At 44.7% G+C, this 21,795-nt stretch overlaps 1 protein-coding gene and 1 long non-coding RNA gene across 5 annotated transcripts in view; one reads left to right on the forward strand and one right to left on the reverse strand.

Annotated features, from left to right (window-relative positions):
- Positions 1 to 1,839: 1,839 nt before the first annotated feature.
- On the reverse strand, positions 1,840 to 6,649 carry LOC134846865 (uncharacterized). Of its 2 annotated transcripts, XR_010162826.1 has the most exons (4): positions 5,787 to 6,649; positions 5,442 to 5,570; positions 4,962 to 5,075; positions 1,840 to 2,372 (listed from the first exon to the last, which is right to left on the reverse strand). It is a non-coding gene; the product is annotated as an uncharacterized LOC134846865 (long non-coding RNA). The 2 variants fall into 2 exon arrangements; XR_010162827.1 differs by lacking the exon at positions 5,442 to 5,570.
- The window catches only part of LOC134846864 (intraflagellar transport protein 172 homolog), a 162,721-nt gene continuing 145,179 nt past the window's right edge, over positions 4,254 to 21,795 (forward strand). For all 3 annotated transcript variants that reach the window (XM_063864268.1, XM_063864269.1, XM_063864270.1), the window contains exon 1: positions 4,254 to 4,258. The gene's annotated coding sequence lies outside the window, so the exon portion shown is untranslated. The remainder of the gene's footprint in view (positions 4,259 to 21,795) is intronic.

A 21,795-nucleotide genomic window follows, 5' to 3' on the forward strand; every position in this document is an offset into this window, starting at 1 on the left:
AAGAAGATTGCTTATAGCACAAAAAAAAAACGTGCTGTGACAACTAAGCCGAAAAAAGTTGAGCGGACAAACAGAAGTCCGACAATTCAATTTTTACCCTAAAAAAATCAATTTTATACAATGAAAAAAGCAAGGTCTCGAACCCCAGAACTTGGGGTGCAAAGGCGACTACGTTACCCCTAGGCAAAGTGGGAACGAACCTGGAGGTTTCTAAGGTACAACAAAAAAACAAGTTAGAAAAGCAAGAAAGATTTTTTGTGAAAGGTTGTTCTCCTGGGCAAAAAAAAGGTCTCGTTCTCGATTATAAGACAAAAACCTTATGGAACATGCCCTATTCCGTGCCTTAAATTGCATATTCATGACAAAACTATTAGTGAATCTAAAGAAAACTATATACTTCCAAATCTCAAACATAAACCGCTTAAGCATGCTAAGTTACAACTTCCTTCCTCGAAGATACTTCGCTACTCCTTCAAATGCGCCCCCAAACTAAATGTTGATGACTCAAAGCAATGTGCAGAAAAAAATCATATCAATTGCCCGCTTAATTTGGTCACGTTTCTGAAATGTTCGTAGCATTATTGAGAGTTTGCAGTGAATGTCATGTTTAAGTTTGCAATTAACAATTTGAATGCGACGATATATATTTCATTTTTTCCCAAAAGTTACTTCCAATTGTTCAAATTTGCTTTATTTATTTTTTTTTAAAATCAAGCCGTTTTTTCTTTCAAATCCCCATTGTTAAACAAAATTTTCTTATAGATGTGCACTAAATAAGTATTTCTATTTTTCAAAAAAATCTTTTTGAGTAGCATTCAGATTGTCACTTACCTTTGGCTGACGTTCACTGCAATAACTCGATGCCTTAGGCACTTTCAACTTTGCTCATTTACTGTTTTCCCATATTTAAACTCACCTTAAGGCAGTTAGATTGACGGGATTAAATGGCGATTAACTCCTCTCAGCCGATAGTGTAGAGGTTTGGGTCCTCGCCATAATCCAGACGCATTACTTGCGCACGAGGTCAAGCAAGCATTAAACATAACATTTCGATCGAGTAGGTTTGGGAGGACTGTGAACTCATTCGCTCTGCCATGCAAACTACATTTAATTAACAGTTCAAACCAACCCTTCCCGTTCAAAGATTCGACCCCTAACACCCGAGGGTACTTTTTTCCGAACCCTCACTTTTGGTTGAAAAACCTTAAAACTGCTCTTAGGAGCCATTACATGCATCAATAAAATTAATTTTGAGGGGAGATAGCTCACCAAATCGCAAATTTTTGGTCAAAACCTTGAATCGCCATCTAAAAGGTCATTTCTGGCAGGTTTTTTGCCTATGAGGCACAAGACATAAACCAAACAGGTTAATCATAATGTTGAAGGCGAGCTCGAAATGACGCTGATTTTTTTTTGAAAATCCGCCGGCCCCTCGAAAGAGCCACCCATGTTGTTATTGAAACTATTAGCTGCCATTCAATTTCTCTTGCAATTCCGTTGCAAGCCAATTATTCTTCCCAGCTGCATTGAAACTTAATTGAATAAAGTTGAACCTAACTTCTGTTGAATATCTAATGCTTAATCTCAGCTAGAAAAAAAATCGGGTTATGATTTAGGCTGAGATCTCTACCGTTTCTGAAGGCCCAAGTTTGAGGTTTATATTGTTGAAAATTGGATTGGATTATAATACATGCCCATTGTTGGTTGCAATTAAACAAAAACGGAGGAAACATTTTAATGAAGTGTTTTTATTGTTGGCTCGTAGAACAAACACAATTCGTTCATTCATGTCACAATTCTCTCAAGGCTAAAACCCAGTGTCCAGATTTTAAAAATGTCTCCAACTGGCTATGGATTCGCGCGTACATTCAAGGACGCTAATCCACTTTCGTAAATTAACTATTTTTATTCGACGATTCTACATAGAGCAAAATCCATAATCACATCATCTGTCCGAGGTATCCATAATCACAATGAGGCCCATAGTTTAACATCAATCGGCAAAAAATTCATTGCAGTTTATTAAATCATAAATAATCTTTCAATATTCTTCAACGAAATTTCTTCTTACAGCAGATTTTTAGATGAGCACAGCAATAATATCACATCAGTATTAAAAAGCTCAATGCACTTTGAAGCTCAACGAGGATAAACTGCACTAAAAATGGCTAAAATGGTTTTCAATTTGATGGGTCGAATTTTCTATACGTCGTGTAGTTCAGTAACAAATGATCAAATCAAATCAATTGTTTTCCATTTCCAGATTTTCAGCTGCCACAGTCCAGAGCATACGGTTTCTCGTATAAATGTTTATACGACCAGTAAATCTTCCTTCAGAAAAGTTCAAGACAATCGGCCCAGCCAAATAAACCCTAAACAAAAAACTCGTTGGAAAATGTTAATGAAGTCAAGTTATAGAAAACGACAGTTGGAAAATGCTCATGAATTCAAATGAACCGAAAACCATAACTGAATCATTTTTGAACTTTTTCACTTTGTTGCAAACAAAAAATATGTCATCTTTACTGTTGCTCTCACGAATCCAATAAGCTTTTATAGTTGAAACTATAATGGTGAAGTTAAACCTTATTCTTTTATTTCTGATGAAAACACAAGTTGAACGAGAAAAAAATTTGCCCCTTTACATTTGATTTCAAGCTTTTACAATCACTAAAAAATTCCAGCATAAAGTCGCGCTATTTCCTCTTAAATTATGGGTAACCAAAATTAAGCTCTGACTTGAAAGACAAGTTGCGATCTCATAAAAAAGCTATCTTTCTACAAACAAATTCTATAATTTTGCATCGTATTGAATATATCTTTGAACAAAACATCTAAAAAGACTCGATTCTAGCGAAAACAGTCATTTTACGTTTAAAACAGAAAAAACAGCCTTTCGCACACAGAAGCAAACAATGGCAAAAGAAAGCTTAAAAAATACAAAGGCTTAAATGAAAAAAAAATAGCCGACTTAAAAGTTTCGATCCAAGGAACTCTTGAATACTTGTCATGAAATCAAATTACCGAATGGAGGAAAATGAGCAAAGCTTATATTGCAAAATTGAACAGAGGCGGAGCAGAGATTCGCACCATTTGCGATGCAACACAAACAAGCTGCCACAAATTGAGACACGGGTCCAACGGTATTTTCAATTTAAAATTCCCTGAAGCGTGGGACCACTGTTGAGACAAAAAGCGCGATATCAAAAAAGATGAAAAAAAAAATTAGATCTACCAAAACATTCATATCTTTGATTCGAATAAGAAAATTGAAAGCTAAACTTGCATCAAAACAAAACTTAAGAAGCGGAAACAAAGCCGACAACTTTTGAGAAGACAACCGTTGCGCAAAAATAAATGTTTTCATTAAAAGAACTAAATTGCCTCCTTAAAAAAGCATGTTTCGCGCATCCAACAGCGTAATATATGAGGCCAGTAAGCCGATCTCGTTAAACTACAAAAATTAAAGCCAAGTAAAAAGGAAACATAGAAAATACACAACGGAAATTATACCGAACCCGAGTTAGTAAATTTAAAACAAACATTGAAAAGAACGGGTAAGTAATGTCTCTTGGTTGCCGAAAGTGCAGATTTGAGAGAATGATTCAGTGCTTCTTTTGGATAAGCTGTATACAAAAAAATGTCCGAAATGAAAAACGTTCCGATTTTAAAACACTTAATCCGATTTTAAAAAAAACCAACGGGAAAAAATTCCAAATTGCTAAAAACAGGTCCCGACCGGATTCGAACCACATGCCTTTGTCGTCTCACGCAGGTGTGTTACATTTACGTCAGATGCGCTGGACAGTTGATTATTATTGAATTTATTATGAGACAAGTTGAAACACGTGCAAGATTTTCAAACGCGTGAAAGAACTTGTTTACGGGACAAAAGGAGTACTCGGTTGCAACACCCTTGCTAGTCGCTACAATAAACGTATTGACATATACGATCTTTTAAAATTTTGAATCCTGTCAGAGAATTATCACATATCAATGCTATTGCACTTTATTCGAGCTTAATTTCATCTAACTTTTGAATGCGTATTGTTAGTTCGTCCGACGTCCCATAATGTTATTGAAAACAGGGATTGCAAAGTGTTTCTATTCAAGAATTAGTCCACCTGGTGTCGATGCTAGAATTGTGAGTAGGCTAAGTGAGTATTTCTAGCTAAAGCATAATTAACATAAAATGAAATTAGCACAAATCATGCCACTGGTCAATATTATGATTATGATGATTATGCAACTTATTAAATAAAAATCAAGGTTATCGTCGAATAAGTTGAAGGTCAAAGTTAAGTTTGTTATGAGAGGAAAAATTGTTAACTACAATAAATTAGTTAGGTTTCCGAGGACTCCGAACCTACAATAAAAAACCGCGAAAGATCACAAATAGACCTCAACGTACAATACATTCTGCATAAGTTGTTAGGACTCTTAATTTATGTTCACATGTTCACTGTTAGGCTTCAACATGTGTTTTAAAAATGCGAAAAAAATCGATTCAATAACAACTAGTAACTTCACTATCGAAACAGATTTCTACCAAAGTTACAATCGAGAAACAAACAAAAAAGGACCAAAAAATTATAAAAGAAATAAGTAAAAACGACCAATTTTCGATAAAAAATAACATTGGATGAAAAATGAGCGTATGCACGATAATTAACATGTTCAAATTACAAAGCATACCACACCAGAGCGCACTAGTTATTTGAGGAATTTAACGTCTGTAGGTAAAAACATTCAAACATACTGTCGTAATATCTGATTAAGCTTACTGAAAAAATTTAGTAGCAAACCTGAATCAAATTTTTTGAATTTTTTCAACAATTTTTCAACAACTATTTTGCAACAAAATCAATCTATGAATGACACGGACAGGAAACAAATGTCTGAACACGACTTTAACTATTTCGCTTATACTGTGAGATGAGATCATCTAAAGTGTAAAGTACCTTTAGAACTCCTCGGCGTTTTGCTCGGTTCTGATCTCGTCCTGTACTTCTCTTCGTTTAGGTCAGCACAATTTCCGCAGGCATCATCGCAGATCAAGCTGATCAGCTGGCACTCTGAACAAATGCGCGTTATTGTTTTTCCGCCCAACCTTTTTTGAGTGAATGGGCAGAAAATTCAAATCACTATTCCCGAAGCTGCAAGTCAGATGCACCACAAACCAAGATACATACATTTTAAATCTTTTTCAATACCACCGACAGAATACGCAAAACGGAGGGAAAACGTATTTCTACAATTGGTATATTATACAGTTATTAAAAATAGATCAAACTTATACAAATTGCCCACAATTCACACCACTTCGTGAAGATACGGAGGGTAAGATAAGAGTTTTCTGCCAGCACAATATGTTTTTTTCATAAGGTTGTAAGATTGTTCCGTAAACACTGCTACTATTATTTCTTTTACTTAATTGCTACCTGTACGTTTTCATGGCTGCAAGCGCTCATCTCAATTTTGCAGAGGCTCTTTGATCTAGCATCGTTAAACAAAACGATGAGAACGGTCAAAGATACACCTGCTTCCTCGAAGTGATTCATCCAATTTACCTAAAAATCACCTATGTCCAAAAACAGAAGAAAATTTATTTCTACAATTTGTATTTAACATTGAGTTAAGTACATGAAGATCAAATGTTCTTCCGGAGTTCCAGATTATTTTTTTGAGTTAAGGTTGGTTTCTGCAGTTTTGAAAGAGACAAGTCAGTCTCCATGAGCAAAGACTTTAATGATTAACGCCGAATTAATGAGAAAGCTACAACTTACTCTATGATGAGTGTCTTTATACTCCACGGCCACAACATTTCGGAAGGCTGAATCCTCGCAGTTGAGATCATTGAAAGAGTCTTATGTCGCAACTTGAGGCAGCCCTTTTGCATATTCTCCCAGAGATGTGCTTTTCTAAATCAATTGCACCAACCGATTACGTTCTTCGCTTAAAATTAACATTTGTTTGTAAGCTAGTTTGAGAACAACGCTTCATTACTCAACTAGAAAACTGCCAGAGTGAATAACCTGACCAGTCAAGATGTACAAAGAAACGCCTTTTAAACATGGTTGTGAGTATTGTCCATTTTAAGTGCAACGAGATATGGTTTTTATGAAAAGATTGATTGCCATGGGAAGTCATTTGGTCAAATCTTCGGATATTATTATTTTTATTGAGAATTTACAATCAGATTATATAAGAATATACAAAATGATTGAGGGGAACAGAAGTTCCCTGAAAGACAAGAAAAGACGTTACAAACTAGTTTCACGGCAAAGATAGCACAGACAACCAATTACCCACGAGCAAGGATTTTCAGAAGAATAATAGTTTAAGAAATCGCAAAAACAAGTCAGAAAATTTTCTTTTAAGTTTTGGTATGAGAACACGTCGATTCCAAAACGCACATATAGGATGTTTGCGAGTCTCTGCCATCTATAACAGAAGATTCTAGCTATTAAAATTGATATCCTAATCGAAAAACATTTTGTTGTTGTTGTTGTTGTTGGGGATTCACAGCATTGCTGTTGGGATTCTTGGTCCCGGCGTCTTCTCTAAAACAATGTCCATGTAACATTCGCCCAAATATCACACAGCGACGGAGCGTAGAAAAAGTACCTATTAACGACTGGCAGGCGTCAGTTACCTTAATTCTACTCGTTTTTCACCGTCTCGACCTTGCCAGTTGATTTTCTGGTCTGTCTAGGGCAAAGTAAAAAGTTACCATTTTTAGGCCATCAGTCAAACGACTTTTGATCAGCTTTCGTTGACATGCGAACACAACCACATAGCTGAGTCTCGGATCCTCAGACTACGTGATTGTCATTAAAAACACGGCTCGAACAACCTATTTTATTATGTTTTTGTGTGACAGTTCTATATTAAATCCATTAGAGATGGATTGACCCTTTCCTTTTTCTAGCTACTCATACTCTGAAATATTAAACAATAACGGTGTTAATTAAGATCTATGACATTATAGCAGCTATACAGTCAGTCTATACAGTCCCTTCACATAGACAGTCTCTGGGGGACCAAGCCTCCGCTCCCGTAATATTCTTGAGATAACACTCTTATCTCTTATATTTCGTGTACCGTGAGGGTTCCGTGGTATATTTCTTCCCCCACTGAAGCCTCCTTCTCCACAAATTTCCGTCGCTAAGGTTCTTATCGTGTGTTATTGCCACGATAAGAGGCTTCGTATTTTTTCTTCTCTGATACGACTGTTCTTCACAATCTCTGTCGTTGTTCTCTTTTTTGTCACATTTTCAGTCAAAATTGCCACTTTTTTCTATTTCTCAGAAATGTTCATTCTTCAATCGAAATTTTAAAATTAAAAATTCCAGAACATTCTGACCCTCCTTGGCAACACTTTTTTGTTCATAAGGCCTTTAGCCGTCCTTTTTTACGTCGCCGGAAGGTTGTGCTGTGTCATCTGGCAGAATGGCACATACTCCCCGGACAAGTCTCCATCAATGTCCCTATTGATCGCATAACACCGGGTTATCGTCAAGTAGTTATCCAGTTTTCTGTAATCAATCTTACAAATTGCATAAGAAATTGAAATTTATCTACTCCACCTCAACTCACTACGTGTTCACAAATGGCATCGTACTACATCTCACTGCCTTTCAACATTTTCACAAAATTTGCACCATGAGGAGTGTCCTAGATAAAATTTCTTTTCTGACTACTTACGTTGTCTTGCCATAAAACTTCTTTTCGCTCTTTGTGATTAAAAAGTGGGACGTGGCACGGCCACGCACCCGTTAAAATTAACTTAACATTACTCACCAAGTATAATCAGTCATTTATGCGGTCCTTTCAATTTTAAAACTAAGAAACTCTGTGGCTAGGAAAGTTCTTGAGTTACCCACCCTTCCAGAGCGAGTTTACTCAAACTTGCCATGTCGCCACACAGTGAATTTGTGTCTTACACAGGTTAAAAACTTCAGTCGTGAATAAATAGGTAAATATACTCACCTAGATTCCTCGTATACATACATAAATAGCCATAACTAAAATCAAGAATTTCAACAATTTTAACAATTGCAACATTATAGTTTGGTCTGACCAAACTAAATCAAAACAAAAAGTTTCACAAGTTCAATAATCAAAACTTGGTTGATTGGTTTAAGTTTTAGCACACAAATACAATCAAGTTTTCTCTCCTTCTCTTCTCTTCTTTGGTCATCTTCATTCCATCACTTCTCCATCTTGATCTTCGCTGTCTTCCAACACTTTCTCCAGCATGTCCATGGAGTTGCGGGCCGTGCCCCAACTCTCCTGTTCCAACAGCCTCGGTTTGCAGCAAGGTAGCAAGTCCACATTCGCCTTCTGCTCCCGGTTCCTGCAAAAGCTGTTGTGAAGACATAGGCTCACGTTTCGTTCTAGGTCAGCTCTTAAGACCTCTTTCTTCTCCTCTTCAGTAACACAAGGCGTTCCAGCTACCCGCTTCACCGCTGTGGTGACCGCGTTTCTGTGCGTCAAGAATGCTTTCTTACAGGCTCCTGGTCCTATATCTAGCTGGAAAGATTGATAGGCTTCCGTGTTCCTTGACATGTGACGCTTCGCGCGTTCATACATCCATGATGTCATTACTGCACGGAGCCAAGGCATCAATCTTTGCCTTGACCATATTCTTTCAATGGCTTTAGGTATCCTCAGAACCTAGCAGGTGGTTCTGAAAAGATCCAATTCACGACTCATTTTTACGTTGCTCAGCTGTTCAGGAGTCGGCACGGCCGTCTCCTGCTGACTTGTGTCCGCGTTAGCCTCCAGCCATCTCACTGCTAGCATGGCGCTAACCACCAAGATTGACACTTGTTGATTCTGATCGGGCAACCCCGTAGAGTACAACTCCTCCACGTCCCATACTAGCATCAGATTCCCGCGTTTGGGGTACCACAACGTCTGCACCAAGCAGTGGCAAGGATACTCCCCATGGGTTCTCACTATGTTCCTTCGGGTCCGATACCCTGAGGCTCCCAGCAACGGTTCCACTTCCATCAGAATTCTATGTAAATCGTCTTTTTCTTCTATGGTGGGGAATTCAGTGGGTAACGCTCCACTCGCTTTCTGTTTCTGGAACTCACTCACGTTACCTTCGTTCAGTCTCATGAACTCTTCACCCACAACGTCTTGCAACTCGCCTTCGGATCTCTTCGGGACTGCCCGAAAGATCTTTGCCAACAAGTCATATGACCTTTCCGACATTCTGGCCAACCTCACGCACTTTGGCACAGAGAAAAGTTGGTCAACCAATAATTGTTGCGTCCTCGCATCCATTATCACCATGTGCGTAGGATACTTGCTATTACAGTATGGCGCGGAGCTTGAACCCACCATATATTTCGAACCAGTAGGTCTGTGATAGGCTTCACTATCCTTCAGATTCATTTCATTTTCTAGAGCTTCTCGCCAGCCCCCAATCTTCTGCTCTGTCTGTAACGCTCCAGGGAATATCTCCACGCTGAGGGATGTCACTAGCTCATGGGCACGCTCTAGGCGCTCAAGCGATTCTATCGAACTCGTCATGCTACAAAATCCCAGGGCTGTGATCAAGTTTACGTCTGTCACCCCATGGCAGTCTGCGACCAACTCCATGGCACTCTTATCTGACATGCTCAATCTTCCGTACAATCGTGCCAGTTGTCGATGCTGCTCGCTCAGCGTAATCAAGCAGTGTCCCAAGTTGCAAACATGCCCTTCCATCCTACTTTGTTGAGCCAAGCATGTGCCTTGCTTCAACCAATCGCTCGATGGACTTTCCTCAGGCAGCTCCGTGGATGGATTGCTCTTCCGCTTCGTCGACTTCATGGCCAGCAGATGGTGTATCATGGCCAGATCATGTAAACTCGCGTCATCATCTAGGTCTAACGTGATATCCGCCGTCATGACCCAGATTAAACCGGCATTAGGATGAGGGCACCAAGAAGGCTTCATGAGTTCCCACATTGTCACTAGACTGGTTTTCAAGGGACCGTCCCAAGAACCACAATCAAAACTCACTTGCCCCTTTAGCTCGGGAACCGAGGGTTTGACCACTCGTTCTTCCAAAATAATTCCCAGCTTGGGTTGTTCCACCATCAGCATCCCAGTTTCTTTAATACGTTCGACCCAGAAATTGAGTACTATGACTTGCTCATAGTCGAAGTACGCTTCCCTGGCTTCTTCATTCACGAAGGGATTATACGCCATCCCCGGTATGCCAGACACATATTGGAACGACTTCAGTTTCCCTAATGTTGCAAACTCTTTTTGTCCTCTGACCGCTTCAATCAACTCTCGGCTCACTTTCAATTCTTTGTTGGAATATCTTCCCACCTCTTCCAACTTGCGATAGCTTTCCATATCACTCGACTCCTTGCTCGGCACAGTCAATGGCATGTCCTGATATAGTTCCAGGAGTGCCCTAAGGAAGTTCCTTTCACAATCAACTCCCTTTTGCCGAATGATCTTTATGCATTCTCCCAAAACAGGAGTGGGGATACGATCCACCACGAACCTGACAAAGCAAAGGGCATCCTTACGCTTAGCCCATGCTATCGCAGAATCGTCTTTCGAAATCAACGCTCGCAGAGCTTCCATCAACTCCAGTTCCTGTTCCCGTGATTTCGAATCATTACTGGCTTCATACTCCGCTCTCTTGATGCCCATCAAGCACCAAGCCAACCGTACTTGCAGATCAGTTCCAGGTATGCATGAGCCAGGTATGCCGCCACCGTAGCAGGTGCATGCATCGCCTCGTCGAAGTATCTCTGGAGGGCCGCCCTCCAGGAGATTTCTAGCAATTTTTCCAATCCGACTTCGTTCGCTTCAGAGGACATTACCGTTCCGTATTCTTTTCGATTCAAGTTTGAATTCTCCGTGAGCTCTTTCAGATATTCCTGCATGACTCGCTTCTCGCTCCAAGCCATCAGGTGCCCTCTCGCGGAGTTCCTCGCTTTCAACATCTCCACATAACCCCCTGCCGGATCTCCCATGTGGACCGATTCCGGCACAGTTATTTGACTGTACTCGACCACGTCGAGTTGTCCTTGCAGTTTCAACTTGGCCATGTTGATTCGCGAGGGCCTATAATCTTCAAGTCCTCCAGATCCACATTGACTGAGGATTTCCATTTCTAACTTAGTGTCTGCCAGGGTTCGCGCCATCTTCTTCGATCTCGTGGCGGTTATGGTCAGACCTGCCAAGAGCATAGGGGGTATCAGGTTTTCTTTTTCTCCCCCGGCTGGTGTCGCACCATCTCCTTGCCCGCTCTCGCCTGACCGACCCGTACTAATCAGAGAGGTCACCACGGTCTTGGCTTTTGACTTCACCACCCTCTGGTTCACGACTCGACTCCCTGTCTTTCCTTTCAGTCTCTTCAGCCCTTTTTTGGCTCGTCTAACAAGTGACTTCTTTGTGCCCTGCTGATCATCGGCACTGTCTTCTGTAACTGACTCGGTCAGAACATCCGACTCCATGGAGTTCACTATTTTCTCCAGGACCTCACGCATGATGGGTTGATTCAATCCCACCTTCATTATGGATTGTGTCCCATATCGTCGTATCACGTCCCATGATTTTTCCTTGAAGTTCACTCGGCTCCAGGTTGCTCCTGTCTTGCCTTCCAGTTCCATTTGATATCTTTCCCATTCCTCTTCTGGTAACGTACTGAGGAATGATATCTTCATCGACTCTTCGATTTTCCTCCTCCTCGGTGATTCATGAAGCAGTCTCTGCGGATCCCTGCTTCGGCACTCTCTAGCCTGGCTTATTGGGTCCATCGGAGATAGATCGGCCGACGCCTCCTTTGTAGGGGACATGAAAGACGATGGCGTCATTAGCAATAGACTCCCATCGACCTCCCCATCGTCGTCTTCACTAAACCGGTATTCTAGCAAGTCCCTCTCCATCGCTCCTAGATCGGTCTCTCCCGGTTTTTCCGTCTTACTTCCGGTCTCGTCATCGTTATCGTCCTGATCCATCAATTCATCGTCATCCGCATCAGGTTTCGGCCTGGGTCCTGAAGGTCCTTGTCGTGAGTCAGTGCCCGAGTCCGGCCGAGCCGGTACGGTCATGTCTCCTGCATGATAAAACAACTCATCATTCACCAGGAACTCTACAGACTCCTCGCCATGTGGAGCCAGGTCTTCTATCGTTATATATGAGCCCCCTCTGCTCTCCTTTGCCACTTCCATCATCACTACCTTCACTTCTCCTGACCACTTCAGTCTTGATAAGTCATCCGTGGGAGAATACACTTCGTTCCACATTTCGGCCGAGACCTCTGGTCTCCTGGAAGGTAATGCCTTGATCTTCTTCCTACTCCAAGCATCAGGAAATGAGAAGTCGAATGTGTGCGCGGCTGCCACATTACAGCCGATGAAGCGCGGCTCCATCCCTTCACTCCACTTCAACATTCTCTTTTCTGCATCACGAGCCGCTCCGATGCGAGGGGCAATGATGGGAGATGTGACTCCCAACAACATCCTCCTTATCGGTGGATATCGAGGGCATTGGTCCGGCAGCGGCCTGGATCCAGGAAGCCATGTTTGCTGATTCTCTTTCGCGTGTGTGTAGGCTCCTGGCAATTGAGGTACTCCCACAGCCTCTCCTGTATCTTTCACCACTGGTCTCAAATTCCAAAGTTTTGGGTTAAACTGGATGTGGGACAGCTCCTCACGGCCCATTCGGCACTTGAAGTGGTTGTTGAAGTCCATCAACACCCAGCCTGGCTCTGCTATTCTTCCGAACAGCCTATCGTCGCTAGCCAGCCTTCTCAGTTCACTATGTTCTACCCAATTCAGCACGGAACAATCCACGACTGAGACCAGGTTGACGTACAACACCGAATTCCTGTACGCTTTAACTTGCACATCCGGAAACGCAAAAGACATCACCGGTCCATACACCACTGTGACGAATTCCCTCAGCCCGTGGACCAGAGCCAACGGATCAATCCGCATCATGACAGCCAAGTCCGTCAGTAAGGGCATGCCACAATACTGCTTACATTCGCCTGCGTTCGTCGCCACCTTGTCTTCTCCCGTGACGCTTCTATTCTGTTGCAAGAGGTATTGAAGCAGGAGAGTCCTCCAGTCTTTCATCTTCTTGAGCGAGGCGGTTTCCAACTGTGCATTGAACTCACGACTGGGTCCCTGTAGTTGTTCAGGGTAACGCAACAGCACAAGCAAGTCAGCCAGTCGACCGTAGGTCATGACAATCAGAGTCAGGAGTCCATCCAATCTCAAATCTGCCAACGCTTGGGTAAAGAGGTTTGCCAGTCCTTTCACAAAGTTTTCATGACCAAATGTCACGTATAAGGCTAGCACCAGGCCAACCGACAACTTCCTGATGTCCTTGACGAAACTCGCGATCAGGTTCCTAGATGCCTTCGGATAGCACGTCGATAGGAAAGATGGCGTCCATCCCACTCCCATTCCACCCAAGATAGCATCTGATCGTTCATACTGTGCCTTCGTGGCCAGCACGTCAGCTTGGAACTTGTCCAGCGACATCGTGTTTACGTCTTGCATCAGTTTCAACATCTTGCCTCCAGCTAACTCCCGGGCATCAAATAGATTCTTTAGATACACATGTATCTCTTTAATTATTGCCGGCGCATGCTCGAACGCGTCCTCACCCAAGGCACACAGCCTCGGTGACAAATACAACCATACGTTGTTGTGCGGCTTCGTACGCAAAGCCATTGCCATGAGGTCCTCCTCCGCTGACGTCATGTTCTTTCTGATCATCCTTCCCTGCTCATTCTCCGCATGATCCATCTGTCTGAACCAGAGATCATCAGCCACCTGTTGTACTAACAGATGATCGTCATCTACCCCTGGTCTTAACTTCAGTAATCTGGCGAAGTTGGACAGCTCCAACCCCAGAATTTCATCTAGCACCAACCGAGTTGTGCTACAATCTCTGAGCCCTTGTATGGCATTGGAAATGTCAGCCCAAACAGCGGGAAGCTCAGATCGGGATGGGTAGTAATTATCTGGGTCTACTACTCTGTTCGGGGCAGGAATTATCACGTTGAATGTCCCCTCTGCTATCGTTGTGACCATTGTGTACACAAACTGAAGGGGTTCTGGCAACGCAGCGTAGCCTGGTGACAATACAAAGATCACCTTCACCACATTCATGGTGAAGCGTTGTCTTGCTGCTGCCTCTACCTCGGCCATCGCCGAGAGCAGTGTCATTATCGCCTCCCCTATAACCTCGTTACTCGGGATCGACCCATCCGTCAGACGTGACAATAAGCCCCTGCTTTGCAGATGATCATTTGAGCCTGCAACCACTATTACCTGCGGCTCCATACTGACCACCCTTTGCACACTTATCATCATGCCGATTGCTTGTCCCCAGTCCAATTTAGGTGCCGTCAAGAAAATCACATCGGGCCAAAAGAGAGAACGGGGCGTGTAGAGATAATCGGAGCCGGCCACAATCAGATACTTGGCCGCCTTCATGTCCAAGGGATCATAAGCTGCAAAAAGGCCATCGCCTATTGGGGCCTTCAGTTTCCCATTTCTCTTATCGTCTCCAACCACTGTTGTCGTTCGGGGGTAGTCCCTCGAATACTCGCCAGGCGTCTGACCGGGTGGTTTAGCAAACTGCCTGTACATCTTGTGATGCTTGTTATTGGGCTTGTTCTCTGTCTGGAATTTGCCCTTGCGAGCAGGTGGTGTCCTTTCCCGGGTCCTATCTCGAATATCGGTGAGCGACCGGGTGTTCAAAGGTCCAAAGGTATTGTCATGAGGTAATCCATTCAAGTCTACATGTCGGAGTGAGGTCGAGGAGCTGAATTTCTCCTGCTCTGCTAGCAGCCAATCCACGCCCGGTATCCGATAGAGTCGCGATACTGTATGACTTTCTCCGCCAGTCATTCTCATCACGTCCTCCCGACACGTCAAGGTGTTCATGTTCAACTTCGCCGACATATCCGTCTTATACTGACCCCAATGACTAGAATCTGATCTATTCCAAAGCAGCCTGCTGCCTGATTCGATTCCCTCCGCTGGCACGGTACTTGTAGACGGTCCTGTTGTCGAAGCAGGATTTGTCGTGGCAGGCGGATCGTTCCTCCTAGACGCGGTCTGGGAGTTATTCCTGTTGTTCTGTTCCACCGATCTGCCGAGTCGGCTTCCAATCGATTGCGGCCTGGGAGGAGGAGCAGTCCCTAGCCTGTCTCTCACGTTTGAACTTGGAGCAACGGTTGCGGCTCCAACCGTCTCCGTTGCCAAGGGCCCTAGACGGTTGGCAAGGGATTCGGGCACGGTTGCCCTTATTCTACTCCCTCCGGTCGAATTGGTCCGAGCCAAAGAACCGGTCGCCCTCGACTCTTGCTCCGCTTCCCTCAATTGCGTCTGAAACACATCATTAATCCAATGCCTCCCTCGTTGGGTATTGAAGTGCACTCCATCTTTAGTGAGCGCGATGTGGTCAGTCATGCGCAGCATGTTCTCGAGATCCAGGAGTCGCAACTCGCCAGGGTTGTTTCTCACCAGACTACGGATCATTTCATTCCACCGCGTCACGTTGCCATCCATGAAATCTGCAGCTATGGTGCCCACCAAAGGATTTGGTGGTATCGTGCACAAGATCACGAGCTTGGGTCTGTACTTTTCTTTCAATTCGTTCAAGAGACACACCAATAGAGGTTCCCACTTGTTCTCCGGAGTCACGGGGGCTCTCGGGACGTCATTGGTCCCCAGCATTATTATTAATGTATCCAGATGATCCTCGCTCTGGAATTCCATCATTTTGATGACCTGAGCCACTGAGGCTCCTCCAAAGGACAGAATGGTAGTCTGACCATAGACGAAGATCTCATTCAGATCTCTCACCAAACTGTCTCCAATGATCAAATGGCGGCTCCCTGGGGGAATTACCTGGTCGTTCGTGGCGGGGTTCCAGCTCATGTCATTCAGGCAGGCTCGAGGATGCTCGGCTGGCACTTGCGTGAACTGATGACGTGCCATCAGATTCTTCCTGATGTCTACCACGCGAGTTTTCTCAAAGACTCCACCAGGCGCAGAACACGCTATCGTGCGGGTTGTTCGCTCCGAGCTATTTGATGAAAGATCACGACGTTGGGAAGGAACGATCCTAACCAGTGTCCGCTCAGTGCCTCTGTTGATCTCATCCATTGCGGCTCTGGCCACTTGGTTAAATGATTCCTGGAATTGAGGAGCTAGATAGGTGTCAGAAGGGTCTGGTATCGTGAACCTTTGACTCGAAGCAGACGGTGGTGTCTGCTGAGGAGCCTCGGGCCCTCTTGATGCACGCAAATCCAGAACCTCAGGTCCTCTCGATGCGTATAGCTCCTGCGCTGTTGTCTTGGGGCGCGTGTCGTTGGATCCCTCCGAGGATCTCACGCTCGCTAGGACTTCCGGTGACACTTGGCTCACCTTCGCCATATACAGCTCCTTCAGGTGCTTTATCTCATCCTCCTTGTAGGCCACCTGCAGATCTTCAAATTTCTTTTTCCATTCGTCTCTCTCTCTCGAGCTATCGCCCTGTACTCCTGAAGTTTGGCACACAGCTCGCTCTGATCTCTCTCCTTCTTCTCCAGTGTCTCAATCGTCTCCGACGTCTGGATCTCTATCTTGCTCACTCTCACTCTCTTCGGGGGAGGAGCAGCTGTTGGAGAGTCGACCGAGTGTGACGGGCCTGGCCCATCACGTTGTCTCTTCGCTCCGATGAGTGGCTGCGCAGGTTGGACGGGTAAGGGCATCTCACCTAGCCGGTGGTCCCTTTGCTCACCTAGTCCTGGCTCACGAGCCAGGTCGTGGCCAGACATTTCTCCACGCCTCCATCTCATCAATCGGTTCCGGCCTCTCTCGGCGGTCCCGGACTCACCGAAGGCCAACATCAACACGACTTCTGTAGGGCGATTCCCTCGACCCTCTCGTCCTAGTGCATTGAGGGGTGCGACCACAAACATCGCCAACCCCGGGTCTTCTCGTGTGAAATCACAATCGATCAGCCGCTGATAGATCTCGTCTAGAGTCGCTCCTAGACTCGCTGAGAGGAATTCCATGAGTTTGTTCCTGTCACCCATTTCTTATCGTGTTGATTCTTCTTGTCGTGTCGTGTAATTTCTTCGTTTGATTCAATGAATTCAATAAACAATTTCTGATCAATCAAGATCTAAAAAACAAGTCGCGACTTAGAACCATCGTTTTTGGATACAACATCAATCAATTCTTTAAAACTCTCCATTGAAATTCTTTTTACAATTCTGATTTAAAATTTTAGCACCAAGGTGGATCGTCCACCTTTACCTTTGTCAGAGTAGCACGAATGTGCGCTGTCACCTTGATGACCTGGAGTGCCCCAGGTCTTTTATGACACAAACATAAAACCTATCATAACAATAGCATAACATAGACACATAAACATCACACACCTATACTATCATATAAAAACCTAATCCCTAAATAAAAACTTAATCCTAATCTAAATTTAATCCTAATCTCTGTCAAGTTAACTTAATAAAAACCACTTACCGCCGAGCGCAACTCTTAGCATATGCTCAGATAGTATTTTTTATGTAAGTAAACTTCTATGTCAGTCTCTGAAAATATCACATGTACAAGTGCGTACAACTCTCTCGGATGTAGCTTTCCCCTATTAGGATCGTATACTGGCAACGAGAGAGAGGTCACACCTCTCTCAACCAGGAAATCCCTAAGTCGAGTCAAGGCCAATACCAAGCTCTCCGGATTCACGTGTTGCCTATCAGTAGCTTTCGTAACCAAAAAACACAAATTATTCCCTGTTATCTGTGATGCGACAGGGTGCAGCGCTATCATCCCTCCCACACCAGGCCTCTGCTTCCACAAAAACTCGATATTTTTATACTCTCTCTTGAAGTCAGCCGCTAGTGCTGTTTTGAAGCTTACGTCCGCGGTTATCGCTATGGCGCACGTGCGTTCCGTGAGTATGAAATCGCTGTCCGTTATGACGATATTGTTCGAATAATGGTTCGGTAGATCAAAATACGATTCAAAGATTCGTCCAAAAGGCGGTTTTTTAGCGTTCTCGCCCTCTGTCTCTAGTTCTCCGGTTTCTCTTGCCGATTTCAATTTTTTTATTATCAGATTTTCGGTGTGGGTGAGTCCTACCCCCACTCCCCGGACAAAAATATCCATCGACGTCCCCGTCGATCGCCCAAAGTCTAGGAGATCGAGGTTGGATTGTGGAACACGTAGAGGACCATCTGGGGCGACCCAGTTGGACTCGGTATTGTCATGACTGATGTATTTGACGCCGTCTCTATCGACGTCCTGAATCGTCAGGATCGTCTCTTTTGGATCTGTCGGCAGATCATGGAGCCATTCGAGCACGCGCAAGTTTGTTAGTTCTTGCTCATGCGTCTGTTCCGCTTCTGGTTCGAACTCCACTTCCGGTTCTGATCGATCGTCGATCCAATCTTGATCCATATCGTTCACAAGGTCGATTTCTTCTAGCATCGCCACTTCGTCCAGTCCCACCAGCGAGTCCATGACATCACTTACTACTATCCTGTCTACAACGAAGTCCTCGCCGTACGGATTGTATTTCTTCTGGTTTTTTCCTCTCTTGCTTTGGCGTGTTTCCATAGTGAGAGGAAAGTCAGGCTGTATTCCTTTGTCAATTTCGGTTTGTTCCGGGCAGTCCCAGTCTTCTTCGGCATAAGGTAGAGTTTCATCGTCCACCTCTACTCGCTCGGTCAACTCGAGATCCAGTGGTAGATCGCAATCGTCCACCACCTCATTCCCGTCGTTCTTGTCGCGAGTACCCCTTTCATTCACTTCACAAGCAGGATCCACTATCAAATAGTCTCCCTCTTGCATGTCCGCTGGGATGCACCAATCCTCTGACGAGGCATTGTGGGGTTTGATATTCTCGTAATGAGCCGCTCTTCCAGTGCTCAGCCGATAAAAACGACCTCCTTGGTGCACCTCTGTTATCTGAAATGGACCACGCCATTTCTTTAATAATTTCTTGGTTCCTTTTGGTGGAACCACTTCCTGGAACACCCAGACGTAGTCGCCAACTGAGTAGGCCTTCGCATCAGCTGTCCTTTTGTCAAACCTCCTTTTTTGTCTAATCTGCGCCTGTTGCGTATTCCTCCAGCATAAGTCATTGAGGTCCTGCTGTCTTCTAATAACATCCCGCACGTACGTTTGCGGTGCTGTCCTCTTCCCCTCATATTCAGGGTGGAAAAACGTCAACGGGAGCGCTTTTTCATGACCCGTTAACATCATGTGCGGACTTATTCCCGTGGTGGAATGCTCCGTGCTGTTGTAAGCACCCAGCACTTGCGGCAAGTGCTTGTCCCAGTCATCCATGTAACGCGAGCAATAGACTCTCAGCATGGATACCATTGTGCGATTTTGCCTCTCGACTAGGCCATTCGTTTGCGGGTGATAAGTGGTCGAGTGGGCCTGAGCTACCTGCGACCTCTTCATCAACTCCTTCGTGTGATCGCCCACGAATGCTTTGCCATTGTCCGATTGGAACGTGATGGGGCAACCATACCTCACTATCCATACATTTATCAGATGATCGCATGTTTCTTCCGCCGATGCTGTCATGCAGGGTGCTGCCTCCGCATACTTCGTAAAATGGTCGATCATTACCAGCACCTGATTATAGCCCGTTGCTGTCATGCAGATTTTCTGATGATCAATTTGCACCAATTCGTTGAAACCTGACGACTCTATTGACTGTAGGGGGAACCTTAGTTTCCTGGGATCCTTTGCCTGTTGACAAGACAGGCATGCGGCTATCCATTTCTCACAAGCCTTCTTCAATCCCAACCATTAGAATAGTTTCTGTATCCTGTTGTATACTTTGTCCACGCCTTGATGACCCATCTGATCATATAAACAAAAGAGCAATTCGGTCTGGTACAACTGTGGTAACACTATTGAATTGTATTTATAAAGGACCTTGTCCTCCTCTTATCGTTTGCAGGCTACGATTCCGTCCTTGTTCAGGTACAACAAGTTGTTTCGCTTCAGGTAGAATTGCTTCAGGATTTTGTAGCTGTCTTCTTCCAAATCTTCCTTGTCTGGTGCTCCATTCTCGATCCATCTCTTCAGACTGCTCGTCATTCTGTCATTTCGTTGAGCCCTTAGGAGATCCGACAGCCTGTACCTGGCTTTCAAATACGTCTTCACCACGTTCATTTGCCCACTCATTATCTCCGGAGCATGAGCATCGTCCATCAGCTTGACACACCATATCTTTTTCAGAGGCGTCGCTTCCTGCACAGATGGTTCCAGATTGGTACGGACGACCGTACCATGTGGCAGCAATCTGGTTGGGCGTTTCGAAACTGCTATCAGCTCGAGCTCGTCCGCGGCATTATCTACCACAGTGCCCTCTTCATCTGAGGTGTATCTATCCCCGTCTGGATCCTGATGTGTTTCCCGGTCCAGCCCACGCTGCTTCCAGTCTACCAATAAGGAGTGGATTGCGATTTCTGACATATCGGAATTGGAAGTTGTTTCAGACGTGTTGTCCCAGGACTGGGGTCCCGAGTCAACACTTGAGTCGACTGATTCTCCAACATCATACTCCAAGTTGTTTGAGATGTTTCTCGACTCCCCGGACAAAACTCTGTCCATCGGTCGCTTTGAACCCGACTCCCCGGACAAAATTTTGCCCCTAGGTGGTCTAGTCAACCTCTCCCCGGACAAGTCGTCCTGCACGGGCTCAAAGGTGTCCGACTCCTCAGACGAGTCGTCCTTGACTGGCTCGAAGGTATCAGACTCCCCGGACATTGTCTCGTCCACGGACGAACAATCTGGGCTCGGCTCGTATTCCTCTTTTGCATCCGTGAAGTGCACTCTCCTCGTGAAGCTAGATTTCGACCTGATCCTGACTTCCTCAGTAGTTTGGTTCTGATTCAGTGTTCCATATTCAGTGAACGAAGTTCTCAACAAGACTTCCTTCGGCATCGAGCTCACCAGCTGGTTGACAATCGACCTGCAATCCCGTTCAACGCCTCGGCTGCGAATGGACACTGGCCTCTTCTCTGTTCTCTCGGTGACAGTCAACCGCTGCATGGTCTCCATCCATTCACGACCATGCCTATCCACTTCCCTGTCCAACAAGTCACGGAGTTTTCCCATGACGTCCAGCGCCACGTTCACCGTCTTGTTCAATAGAGCCATGCTGTTTATACCCAGCCTGGTTAGTTCTTGCTGTACCAAGTTGGATCGGACTAGCAGATCCAACGGAACGGGCTCGCCTCTGGCTAAAAGCTTTATCTCCGCGGCCGTCTCCACTGGAAGATCAGGGTGTCCAGGTATAGGATGTCCTGACTTGTCTAACCACCTAGTAAGTGGCAGCTTGTCGTAGGTTTCTTTATCCAAAAAGGAAAACCCGTCCTTGATCTCTGATTGGTTAGCCTGCTTCTCCTCGAGGCGCTCATAAAATTCTGTCTTTTTACTGAGGCTATCTGCGTTCTGGTGCTTGTCACGGGTACGGTGCTCTATGATCATGTGGTATCCATCCAGGCGCACGATCCAACGACCAATATAGCTTTGGTCCATCGAATAGGTTTTCAGCCAGGCAAGGGCACGGTTATCCACACGTAACTTGAAGGGAGCACTCCCCAGGTAGGCCCTGTATTTTTCCACGAACGTGATCACAGCAAACATCTCCGCTTTTGGTGCGCCGTACTTCATCTCAGTATCACTCAGGACTTTACTTCCGTAAGCTATCGGACGAAGAACCGTTCTCCCGTTCCACTCCTGCTCTTGGTGAAGTATGCCCGATATCGCAACCACT

This window comes from Symsagittifera roscoffensis, chromosome 5 (genome assembly GCF_963678635.1).
Source record: "Symsagittifera roscoffensis chromosome 5, txSymRosc1.1, whole genome shotgun sequence".
Lineage (NCBI taxonomy): Eukaryota > Metazoa > Xenacoelomorpha > Acoela > Convolutidae > Symsagittifera > Symsagittifera roscoffensis.